We start from the raw sequence: 13,848 nt of genomic DNA, 5'->3' as shown, positions 1-13,848 counted from the left end.
ACGTCCCACACTCAAAAGAAAAAAATAAAATCTCAATAAGTTGGCCTCACCTTTCAAATTCATAGATATTTTTAATTCCTTTTTAATTTTTTTTTAAATGCACATATAAATGGCACAATACATATGAATATACTTCCTCCGTCCCATATTATAAGAAAAAAAATAATCACACTTATTAAGAAAACTAAAATTATAAAGGGTTTGTCTAACATGTGCAATATTGCACATGTTAAGGTAACCAAGAGTAGTAACTTTTTATTGAAAATCAACAATTTTTATTCAAAAGCTACATATTTATTATAAAAAACACAAGTTTCAAGTCAAAGTTACTACTTTAAACTTCTTAACATGTGCAAATTTGCACATGATAGAAAAACCCAATTATAAATAAGTTTGTAACATAGTTTTTTGTGTTATGATATTTGAACATAGTTTGTAATTTGTAACATAGTTTTTTTGTGTTATCTTTGAAATAAGTTTTATAGAAAGATGTAAAAACAATTTTCATTGGTAGTTGATTATAGAGAAAATGAAAAAGAGAGCAAATTGAATGCACTTTGCATTTAATTTTTCTTTGGAAAAGATAATTTTTAAAAAAACATAATTAAATATGATAAAAGTTTGTTTTTTTTTGCTTATAATTTAAGACAAAAAAATGAGTTATTTTTGCTTATAATTTAAACCGGAGGGAATATGATCACAATGGAAACTCTCCATTAAAGTCTCTCATAGTGTATTATCGTTAGAGTTAGAAAATCTTAATAAATATTTTTATTAAAAAAATTATAAATATATAATGCGTACACTTGTAGTCCATTTAGAGAGTAGTTACTACTTTATTATCATTGTGAACATACTCACACCTGTACAATCAATCAGTTTCGAGTTTCCACTAGGGGTGTTCAAAACCGAACCAACCCATTAGAAAAACCGCAAACCAAACCAATCCAAACCGAAACCGCAAAAAACCGCACTTGGTTCGGATGAATTCAGATGACTTTTGTACTGAACCGTGCGGTTCGGTTTGGTTTGCGGTTTGCATCTCAGCAACCGAACCAAACCAAACCAAACCGCAAGAATAATGAATATTACTTAAACATGTACTAGCCTAATTACATAGCCCAAGAATAATCTCATTTGATTCAATTTTTCCATTGTTGCACCATCAGGCTCGATTCTAATTCCTTTCTATCTCTTTCAATTCATTTCCAGTGATGAATTTATTTCCTTTACTTCCCAATAATTTGTTTCATGTTTATGTTTCTTCTTAATTTTACCTATTTTGATATAAGTTTTACCTAATATTTTATAATATAAGCAGCAAAATAAAATGTCATGTGTTAAGTTTGCAATATTAGAGTTAATGTGATATTTTTTTATCTCACGATAAACCGCACAAACCGAACCAATCCAAACCGCATTTGTTTGGTTTGGTTTGGTTTGGATGACTTTTTAAAAATCAACCTAACCAAACCAAACCGCATGTTTTTTTATCTCGCGGTTTGGATGATTTTTATGCTCAAAACCGAACCAAACCGCACCGCGAACACCCCTAGTTTCCACACCGACACTCTTGTCTGTTTTTTCTTTTTGTCATTTCCACACAGCATACACATTTTGCTACTAGAAGTATCCGCTTTAAATGCAACGGTCCTGCTACAACTAAAATTTGATAAATGAATGATGTACGTGTAGCGATTCACAGCCAACCAAAATACTCCCTCCGTCTCTAAATAATAGTCATTTAGGATTTGGTTATTAAGGAAATGATTAATTATGTTGATTTCAATGGTAAAACTAATGTCATTTACTAAAATACCCTTATTAATTGTAGTTAGTGGAATAATTAATTTTGATGAAATTCAATTAATAAGAGTATAATAATGGGAAAAAATAATAAATGTTACATTGGTATTCTAAAGTGACAATTATTTTGAGAAAAAGTGCTAAAGAGACAATTATTATGAGACGGAGGAAGTAAATTAGAAGTTTCCGCTTTAAATGTAACGGTCTGCTGCAACCGACATGTTGCTATTTTCGAAGTATTCGGGACTCTTCCATTAAAATTTCTCTTTAAGTTTTTTTTTTGTTTTTTTTTTCATTTTCAATATCCACATTTAAAATAGGGTGTTACTAACAAGTAACAATGACATTTGTTAAGGAATCAAAAGAAAAAATTAGTTTATACAATAAGTTTTATGTGAAAAAAGTTCTTTTTTAAAGTTTGAATGAGTTGAATACAGTACACCATTTTCAAAATAATGTTTCTTTGAACTTTATAAGAAGTGTCCTTATGACACTTGTTAACATTTTTCATTAAAGTACAACAATTAACCTCTATTAAGGGTGTTAAAATGAAAAACCAATCTAAAATAAAACTACAAATTGACCCAAAAAATCTAAAAGTCGCAAAAAAAAAAAAAACAAATCTTTAAATGCGTTCTCGTTTTGTAAATATTATTGGGATAAAATTGAATTTCGAATCCCTTTTTCAAAACCAAACCAAACAACAAAACTAATTTTTAATACTTATTTATTCTTTATTAGTATTATATATTGCTTTAATCTATTGCTTACTTGTTTTTTATCTTTTTTTACATCAAGGTTTTTAATATTATATACTATATTAATTTAATCTATATTATCATTAATTCATATGTTTTGAATATAGTCCATCATTTTCAATTTGTGATGCTAATTTTTTAATATATTTTGTGTCAGACCTATTATTTTATCAAGTATGTGTAATATTAATAAAACAACTACATGTTGCATATGTATATCCAAAAAGAAAAATCCAAATTAAACCACATATATTTGGATCGGATTGGATCAGTTTTTTTTTTTAAATATTCATCCAAACCGAACCACATGTGATTTTAATTTTGGATTAGATGACTTTTTACCTCAAAATCGATCCAAATTGCAATGTGAACACCCTTAACCTTTATCGATAAAAAGAGATTCTCTCTGTGTCAGATTAAATATCACACTCAGGATGTGTGCAATTCTTAATGGAATGGTAATTATTTAGACTAATTTTAATAGTAAAATTTGTATACCTCACTTGAGTTGATTTGATGATGTTGGCTTGAGCTATTGTAGTGTGCTCCTCTCAAGATTTTTGGTTGGTTCTCCATGATACCAATTACGGTGGGCTATTTGGCTTCTTAAAAAAACGTACTCTTTTTTTTTTTAGAGGAAAAACATAGTTGGATAAGTGGCGTGAAATTCATTAAATATTAGTATACTAAAAAAGTCTTGCATTGATATATTAAAGTGCCAATTATTTTCAGACAACAAAAAATACAAACGTGAAACTTTTTATGATACAAAGGAGTTGTAATAAAATTTTACAATTTTGATGGTGCGTTTGTCGATTTACAAAAATGAGCGATTATTTTAAACAATAATTGCAATTTTGTGTAGACTATTCACTCTAAATAAAAAGTAAAATAAATTAATAAGTTGTACATTTAATATCTACTAGTTTGGAAACCCGTGCCAAGCACGGGCTAGAATTACGACTATTTTTTTTATTTTATAAAATCTAATTAAACAACAAATTCATTATTTTATACATAATATATAAATAGAACGCATCGTTATCGTATTTTCGATTGCATATTATATACAAATATCAACGTTTATATAGTTATTTGGATTTTCGTATCGTTAAACATGAATGAATTAACGGGTGTAACGTCGAAACATTAGTATTTAATGACGAAATATTTTACACGGATGACTAAAATTAATCACAGAGACATGAGTCTTTTTTTTTTTTTTATGTTCTGCATATAATTGGAGGTGTTGGAGTCTCGAGACCTACCACTGCATATACAATTAATTGTCCCTACCCAATGAATTATCTCTACCATATGCCCTTAAATGGTTTCTTTCAAATTTCATGATTTATATAGCGGATACCCTTATATATACAAAATTAATATCGTGCATACACTTGATTCATCTTATAAAATAAGTATTCAATCAATGTAGCAAATAAGTATAACAAACAACAACAAAGACACCAACTATCTATCACATTTTTTAACTAAGCATATTATAAAATAACCCATCAACAAAAACACAACAGAAAAGGCTTAAAAAAGGGACTACAAAATTGTCCTGTGCATGCACATAGACATAGGCGCTCCGAAGAACAAAAAAAAACGGATATATAGCATATTGATAAAAAAATGAAGCAGAACATATAGTTGATGATATGGTCACTGAATTAGTACGACTTACATTAGGAAAAATGAAAAAGATCAGATGGATACTGACATTATAAATAAAATTAAACAAAGTATGAGAATATTGGAGTTGCTCTATCAGATAATAGAAAAACCGAAGTCTCAGTAGATAAACACCTTAATGTATCAGACAATGTTAATTTCAGAGCCTAATAGAAGGTATTGCACCTATTGCAATTGGTCAATGATATTTCAATGCCATAGAAATTCCATTAACGTCAGCATGTGTACATATGAATGATATCACGTCACCTGAGGCACAAAACCATCACCTGAAGGTACATGAGACCAAAAATATTGTCAAAAAGAGATCAAAAATATTACTTCATATAACATATTAGTCCCTATAACAAATTGATCACTCAGCCTGTTCTTTGAACAACAATAAATGTCATTGGATTTCATACAATGAAATCTCAATTGTTAGTTGCAGAATTGTAGTTTATCTACATGACCAATCCATTAATCTTTCTTTACGCAACTATTAGTATGGTTCCAAGTAGTAACAACCAATACATATCCAAATAAAAAAATATATATTACAACGAAGTTTAAAAGAGAAAAAAAATACTCATACCCACCTGCGTCATCAGGAACGACTGGTTAAACATTCCGAAAAACATCACGGTACACAACATTAGTGGTCTCAATACACACATGATTTTCTTCATCCAATATAAGCATTTTCAATCCCTTTTTGGAAGTGATTCTCGACACAGCGACGTACAACTGTCCATGAGTAAAAACCGATTTAGAAAGATAGATTCCAATATGAGACAACGACTTACCCTGACTTTTATTTATTGTCATTGCAAAATACAAAGCCAACGGGAACTGTCTCGTAGTAAATTTGAAAGTCAGTTCATGATCACTCGGAACTAAGTTCATTATTGGAATAATTATTTTTTCACCAACATTTTTTTCGATAATAACAGTTGCACCAATAAAGTTCTTCCCAACATTGTCTACAATCAACTTAGTCTCATTGCAAAATTCAATTGCTTGGTCAATGTTCATCGTCAACATAACTGTACATCCAACTTTAAATCTAAACTTGTGGTTGGAATACCGGAAAACATTATATTGTTTAAGAATTTGGTGGTAAACCATTCGCTTTGTACCTCACTATGCTCGTCTGATTTGCAAACCGAATCAGAACTGGTATATTCCTTTTCGTCTCATGGAACAAATGATAGAAGGAATTTGTTTACATTCTCAACTGCGTCCAGTGTGGGAGCAAGTATCCCCCGCTCTTAGAAAAAATCTGAGATGTTCATGTTTTGCGAAAAATTCGGATATACAAAATCAACCAGAGAACACAACGGATCAGAGGAATCTTTTATCAGCAACTCATAAAAAATGGGTATGTTAATTTATCCACTCTTGTTAGCGGATCCTATTCCATTTCCAATTGAAAGCATCCAATCGACAAACTTTCTTATCTCATCTTGCTCGGCACGAACGGTTGAAGCCCATAAACACATATTTGTTGTAAGTGTGAGAACCTTACAGTGACTCCAAAACTTTGATGAGTTGATGGATGAAGCAAGTATATCTTGTATGCATCCTTTTCTTATGACTGGCAACGAAATTCTTAAATCACCGCCCAAAACAACATAAACACTCCCAAATGGTTTGTCTATATTATCGACACCATCATAAGACATTATATCGCGCATGGTTCGGTCAAACGCCTCAAAACAATAACGATGCATTATCGGTGCCTCATCCCATATTATTAATTTTGCTTTTTTGAACATAGCAGTTTTGTTGCTCTCTTTATCAAATCCACAACTTGACACTTTGTACCTCACTATTCTCGTCTGATTTGCAAACCGAATCAGAACTGATATATTCTTTTTCGTCTCCTGGAACCAATGATAGAAGGAATTCATTTACGTGCTCAGCTGTGTCCAGTGTGGGAGAAAGTATCCCCAGCTCTTGGAAAAAATCCAAGATCTTTATGCTTTACAAAAAAACCAAGTATACAAATTTTTTTCAAGGGATTGAAAAAAAAAATTAATAATTGTAGGGAACATTTACATAACTAACCATTTTTTACCGTAAAACTTTGTTTTTGGATGTCATTCCCTTTCATTCTATATTTGTATTCAAACTCTATTTTTTCAAACTCTTTCGCATATGATATATGATGTGGTGTGACAATGGAAAATGTACATGTGTTATGATGAATTGACAAAATACATGTTTATTAGACATTTTACAATGATGCAACGTGTTTTTAATTAAGTCTTTTTTTTTAACAATTACCCAAAAATCTTCAACTCTTTCACCAAAACACACACTACATATTTTTCACCTTAATGTTTCTCCCATGTTCAATTTTTTTCACACTACATCTTTTTTTTAATTATACTCTCATGGACAAAACACACACTACATATTTTTCACCTTAATGTTTCTCCCATGTTCAATTTTTTTCTTCTTCATATTTGTTTTATTTTTCTATCTAGTTTCCTTTCTCTATTCTCATGGATGAAAGGAATATAAACCTCCCGTCATTAAATCACCACAAATCAACCTTTTTGAACATGTTTTTACCTAATTTGACCTTATTCGACTACGTTACATAATTATGGACGCAGATAGTCACACAATTAATTAGGATATGTTAAGGTGTCAAATGTGAGTTAACGTTATACATTGGATGAAAGAGTAGATTTTGAATAACATATAAGTGAGATGACCGAAATACATAATGTCTTAAGGTTTTATGTAAAGATGTGGTGTCAATCCACTTGTATGGTTGTTACTGACGATCATCTAACCCGGTGAAGACTCACCCGAAAATCCCAACATTATGATAATTTATTTTGTTAGTTTTCAGTTGTCAATTGTTTATTTTTATTTATCTTAAACTTTAGTTATTGAATGTCATTCTCTTTCATGCTATATTTTTTTTTGCTATTCAACCTCAACTACTTCAAACTCCTTCACTTTTAATCTTTGGTGAAATTTGACAATGGAAAAAAGCATATGTGTACTGTTGATTTGACAAAATAAATACTTATTAGAAATTTTAAAATAACATGGTATTTTTTAGTTAGTCTAATATTTTGGTTAAATAATTACTAAAAAATGTCCAACTCCTTAATCGAACCAGTAAAATTGTCGGCAATTCACTCTATTCCTTATACGCTCCCATAAATGCACACACTCGTTTTTCCTTATCATTTCTCTCATGTTCAAATTATTTTTTTATTTTCTTTCCTTTTCTAATTTATTTCGTAACTTCTCATGAAAGAAAGGAACATTAACCTCCCTCCATTAAATCACCACCAACTCACCATTTTTACCATGATATGTCTTCATCTAATTTTATTTGGCTTTGTTACCAAATCAAAAATGCAGATAGTCTCACACTTAAAAGGAGAGATGTTAACAATTAAACCATATAAGTGAGATGACCCATAAATCCAATGCCTTTAAGATTTGGATGAAGATGTGATGTTAATCTCACTTGAGTAGTTGCTCTTAGTCTAATGTGATTATCCAACCCAGTTTACGCTCCTGCGAATGTCCTAACATTATGATGAACTGTTTTCTTCGATTTTAAATTTCATTTGCTTAATCCTTTATTTATCATGAAAGAAAGGGATAAAAACTCTTTCTATAAAGCCACCATCAACCCACGTTTTTTAGCATGTCGTGCATCCATCTAAATTTATTTTATTATGTCTCTATATCCCGGTCGCAATGAGTCTCAAACTTAACAGAGAGATGTCAATGTGTCAAGTGTGAGTTAAAGTTCCATATTGGATGCTAAAGTAGATGTTAAATATAAGTCAGATGACGAATATACCTGATGACTTAAGGTTTTGGTTAATTATGTGGTGTCATTTTTTCAACTCCTTAAAAAAATCCACAAAATTACCAACAACTTTTGAACAATATGTTTGACCGAACAATCCCAATTAGCATGAACAATTAAACCAACAAACTCTTTTAGTAAAAAATCAAGATGAGAGATGGTTTGGGTACAAGGGATATTTCATTTGTCATTATTAATTTGAAATAAAAATTCATTTTCTTGTTCACTGCGATTTTCCAACTTAAGGGTTCAATCTAGTAGTAGAAGGACAAACTTTGAATTTCAAGATTCTGAGTTTCGAACTCAGCTGGTATCATTGGAGATAAGTAAACAAAAATATATTTGTGAGTGTTCTTTTATCTCTAAGACTATCCACAATGGTGGATGCTTCACCTATTTAGCACCATAATAAATAAACACCCCATTGTGGAGCAAATAAATAAGGTGCTTGTAGAGAAGGGTGGCTATAGAAGCACCCTATCTCTTTTCACTTCTGTGAGGGACCCCTAAATAAATTTTATAAAAAAAATTCTTGAAAATTCGTAAAATTGAAATTTACAAAATCACTGAGTTATTGCAAAAATTTAATTTTGGATATCATTCAATTCTCCTTTTAAATTGTGTTTGTTATTATTATTTCTTTAAAAAAAAAGTTCCTTTAGAATATGTCAAAGAGACTTTAGGGTGTGTTTATTTCAAGGTTTGTAATATGATTCCTAGGAATGTGAGATTAGAAATGCAACATTCCCATGTTTGTTTCAAGTTTTGAAAATTTGTTCCATTAATGTTATATTCTCAGGAATGTTATTTACACATGTTTTCTTCCATTGTTTCTTCTATTGTTATTCTCATGCTTAAAGGATGTGAATCTAAAATTTCCATGGTAATAAAACTCAACTTGCTATAAATTTTCACTACCATTAACATTTATTTCCATTTTAATTTTTTAATTAATTAATTTCTAAAATATTCCAGGAAATCTAAATTTTTACCAAACAAATGGGTAGGAATGTCCTTTCAAGGAATGTAATTTATTGCCTTGAAACAAACACACCCTTAATTTTTCATAAATTAAATTGAGTCTTTTCAAAGACTACTATCATAATCTACAATTTACAATTTAAAAAAAAATTGTTTTTTTTATTATAAATATTTTAGGTGAGTTGCACTCTGGAGGACACATCAAGATCAAGATATGTCTCATGACTCAATGAGCACTTACAAAGTTACTCCCTATCAAAGAGATCCTCACGCTAATAGTAGGGATTGAATCCACGCCCTTAAGGTTGAGTCAACTCATTATTAGCCGAGCCAACCTTGATTAGGAATGTTATTATTAGTATTAATAGCAAAAATAGTGATTCAAAACATGATATCATATAATGGTATCATTTAAATAACATTTTTTTCATCGGATCCAATAAATGAGACATTTAATAGAATCATTTTAATTTAAATGGCCACATCAATGACTCTTAATTTATTTTATCATGATTATACTCAATAACATGAAAACAAATCCCAAAAAAAGATTTAAATTATTCAAATTGAAGTATTCGAAATTTAATGATATTTTTTTTTTGAAAACTTAGCGATAACTTTTTTAAGTACATGAAATATTCCATTTTAAAAAACAGATGTGAAACAATAATAAAAAACTTAAAATATATTTATTTTTAGTTTATTTAAAAAAATATTCAATCGTTTTTTCTAAGTAACCTCAATTATTTAAATCTTGAGAGCATATCATTTTTTCTCTGCAATATAATTAATATTTTTTATTTCGTTTAATTAAGGGCAAATTTGGTTGAAGTTTCTTATTTTTTGAACTTTCTTTGCAATATAAAAGTTTCTTAATATATTCTTTCATGATTAGTGCAAATTTGGCTGAACCTTCTTATTATTTAGTTGCTTAGTATAAATTTCCATAATTTATGCATATTTGAGTAACCTCTAGTCGTTCAAAAGTGACAATTAATGTTTTTAATTATTTTTTTTTTTTGAAGAAATGTTTTTAATTATATGCTATTAATCATATTTATCATGTTACCAAATGTATAAGAGTTTAATGTAATTTATGTTAATAACTCAGCCACATAAATAGAATTTTATATACGTTTGTTGGCAACAAAAAAAGTTCATATGCTGATTTAGAGATTCATAAATAAAATAATATTCAATAATATAATTATTAATCCTTGTGAATCCTGTAAAAATAAATATTTCATTCGCACGCTATTACTAAGCTACACAATAATGATCCTAAGAATAGTTCATAACAAAATAAATCCTGATTTCATATCCAGGTTAACGAATATATGAATGACACAATAAAATGTATTAAAAACCCCAAAATTCATAAAGAAATCCATAAAAAATTTAATCTTCAATAATTACATACACACACACACACACACACACATATATATATATAGCACAAAAAGTCAAATTTTTTTATAGAATGAGTGAAAACGGGAATCAAACGCACAAACATCGCAATATCATAAAAGAATATGCAAAGAGGAATGAGCAAAAATCAATAGAATATAAAATTGGTCGATAAAATCAGCTTAAATGTAAAAACGCCAACAATAGACTTATCAAATAAACATTCTTAATTTTTCTCTTGGTACATAAACCTTCTTCAAGTTACATTACATGATTAGATCTATGTGATAACTCGTTAGAACTTGAGTTTCATATGACGATCTTGCGTATTTGGACAACATACATGGAGATGTAGAACATATAATGGATTTATATGAGAAATTGAATAAATTTTCAGAATATGGGGTCATATGTTCTCCAATGGAAACTAACATACAAATAAAAAAAAAGGAAATCAACCCCATAATCTATTACCATGAAAAAGAAAAATACACAATTCATTTTTTTTGGGAGAAATAAAAATACAAAATACATTTTTTGTGGGAGAAAGATGAAAATGATGAAAAACAAATTGTATATATATATAGGAAAAAAAAACCATTTATTAATTTACAAATGAGTCATGATCCATTTTGATTGGCTCATGAAAAACAAATGAGTCATGATCCTCTTTTTATTGGTTGATATACAAATAAATGTGTCATAATCAATTTTGATTGGATGATAAGAAAGCATTAAATGATATGAGAAATATGAAGGTGCCACGTGTACTATCAAAATAAAATAAGGCAAATATATATAATAGAGATAATTAACTTATACCAAGAAAAAAAAAACTATCACTACACGGTAACATACTCACTCCAGTTTCTATTATTAGTGAAAGTTCACATTTTATATTCATTTAATGAATGATGTAAATATTCTTTAATACACACACACATTAAATGAATCTAAAAATTAAACTTGCTCTCATAATAAAGACCCGAGGGAATACTTCCACCCACCCAGTTTCAATACCAACACTCTCTCTTGTTTATGTTTTTTGTTGAAGGAAAATCTCTTTCTTGTCATTCCTTACTTGACTATTCGCTGTTATTTGGATTTTACTTTAGATTATATGAATGGCATTGACGATGATGGGTGAGATAAAATTGTAATTGGCTAATACCTTGGATTGGATGGAATACTGTTTGTTTACGAAAGGAGTATGGCCGGTTGGGGGTTAGGCAGTTGAAGGAGTTTAATTTATCTCTGTTAGGACAGTGGTGTTGGAGGATGTTAGTTGATAGATGAGGCTTTTGGTATAAGGTGTTGGCTGCTAGGTATGGTGAAAAGGCAGAGAGGTTGGAGGTTAGGGGCCGAAGTGGTTCTTCTTGGTGGATGGAGGTAGCTAAGATTAGGGACGATGTAGGCGAGGAGGGAGAAGGTTGGTTTTCGGAGAGGGTGTCATGAAAGGTGGGAGATGGGGTAGATACTTTCTTTTGGTATGATCGGTGGATAGGAGAGGTTCCTCTTTGTTAGCGATTTAGTCGATTGTTCGATCTAGCAGAGAATAAGCCGCTTTCGGTTGCTACTATGTTCTCTCTAGGTTGGAAGGAGGGGGTGAGGCGTGGCAATGGAGGAGGAGGTTGTTGGCGTGGGAGGAAGATTTGGTAGCGGAGTGTAGGATCTTACTTCATAATGTTACTTTGCAGTCTAATGTTTCAGATCACTGGCAGTGACACCCCGACATTAAAGGGGGTTATTCGGTGCGTACAGGTTATCGATCAGCTGCTCACTTCACATGAATCCCCTCTTTTGGATGCTTCAGAGAACCTGATTTGGCATACTCATGTTCCCTTAAAGGTTTCTATTTTAGCTTGGCGTTTTCTCCGTGACAAGTTGCTGACAAAACTCAATTTATTGAATCGTGGCATAATATCTACCGAGGATACCTCTAGTTTGGCGGGATGTGGGCAGGTCGAAACTGCCCAACATCTGTTTCTTCACTGCGACACTTATGGATCCCTTTGGCAGCAGGTTAGGTCTTGGATTGGTGTTTCAAGTGTTGATCATCAAAGTCTCCGTGCTCACTTTTTCCATTTCACTAACTACTTAGGTGGCTTGAGGGCTCGTCGATCATTTCTCAAGTTACTTTGGCTTCTTTGTGTTTGGCTACTGTGGAACGAACGTGATAACAAACTATTTAATAATTCTCACAGTTCTATTACGGAGCTTATGAATAAAGTTAATTTTCATTCTTACTGGTGGTTGAAGGCTAATAATGTCACTTTTGTGTATGGTTGTCAGCAATGGTGGTCGGACCCGTTGTCTTATTTGGGTATCGACTAACCGCTGTTTTGTAATTATTTGACAGACACTTTGTAATTTGAGCGACCTTTTTAGTACGCCTTGTGCTAAAGAGGTGTCTCTGACTGTGTTAATATATATCATTTTTGCTTCTTAAAAAAATTGTAATTGACTATGTATAATATTAAAGAACTTTGCTTCAATTTAAGTTGTGTTTTTCCTCCTTCAGTTATTTCCATTTCCTCTTTTAATTTTCTTGTTTTCTATTATGTGTTTTCTCTCTCTTTGTGTTTGTTCCTTCATTAAAACGTAAATTGAGATAAAAAGAGAAAATTAAACCTTTTTTATATGGAAAAATCCTCATTAATCTTTCCCTAAATACTGCGGTAATAAATTATTTGAAATTGAGGGAAGACCAAGGCCAATTTGAAAATGTGAATGTTGATTAATTAAGCAACACACCATTTAGTAAATTAAATTCATCAATTATTAGGAGCCTATGAGATATTTTTAGGCGCATATAAGAAATTTTAATGAGAAAAAGTTTTAAATCATAAATTTCTATTACCTTGAGGTTGAAGAAAGAGGTTTTCCATGTCCATGAGTTCAAGAAGGAAAGGTTTGTAACTCCCCGTTTTCCCCAACTTGAAAATTTCATTTAAAATCAGAGTATTTAAATCATAAACGGAATGTCACATACTTCTTGAGAATCATAAAATAGATAATAATAATTATCCTTCAAGTTTAACATCATAAAATCTGAAACTACGCAGCGGAAAATAGTTCAACATAATAGAAATCTTGGCACACAGGCCTTATTGGAAATTCTCATAAATTAGTTCATAAAAGAAACACGTAAGGAATAGAAGTAAAAGCAAGCCCCCATCCCGTTACGTATCAGAGCACCTAGACACCAACTGAGAGTCCACTCATGAACGCCTCTAATCTTTATTACCTGCACATTACCCACGGTCGAGGCAACATATACGCAGAAGGGGTGAGATTTCATAATCAATACATTAAGCATATAATCCAATAAAATGCATTTAACAACTTAAACATTAATAACATATCAAC

At 30.6% G+C, this 13,848-nt stretch overlaps 1 pseudogene; it reads right to left on the bottom strand.

Moving 5' to 3' along the window:
- Positions 1 to 4,862: 4,862 nt before the first annotated feature.
- Positions 4,863 to 6,596, bottom strand: LOC146934150 (uncharacterized; annotated as a pseudogene).
- Between the last annotated feature and the right edge of the window lie 7,252 nt (positions 6,597 to 13,848).

This window comes from Medicago sativa, chromosome 4 (genome assembly GCF_051527215.1).
Source record: "Medicago sativa cultivar Bolivia chromosome 4, Bolivia_mono, whole genome shotgun sequence".
Classification (NCBI taxonomy): Eukaryota; Viridiplantae; Streptophyta; class Magnoliopsida; order Fabales; family Fabaceae; genus Medicago; species Medicago sativa.
Note: the sequence above shows the minus strand (reverse complement) of the source record. Positions and strands in the feature narration are given on the sequence as shown.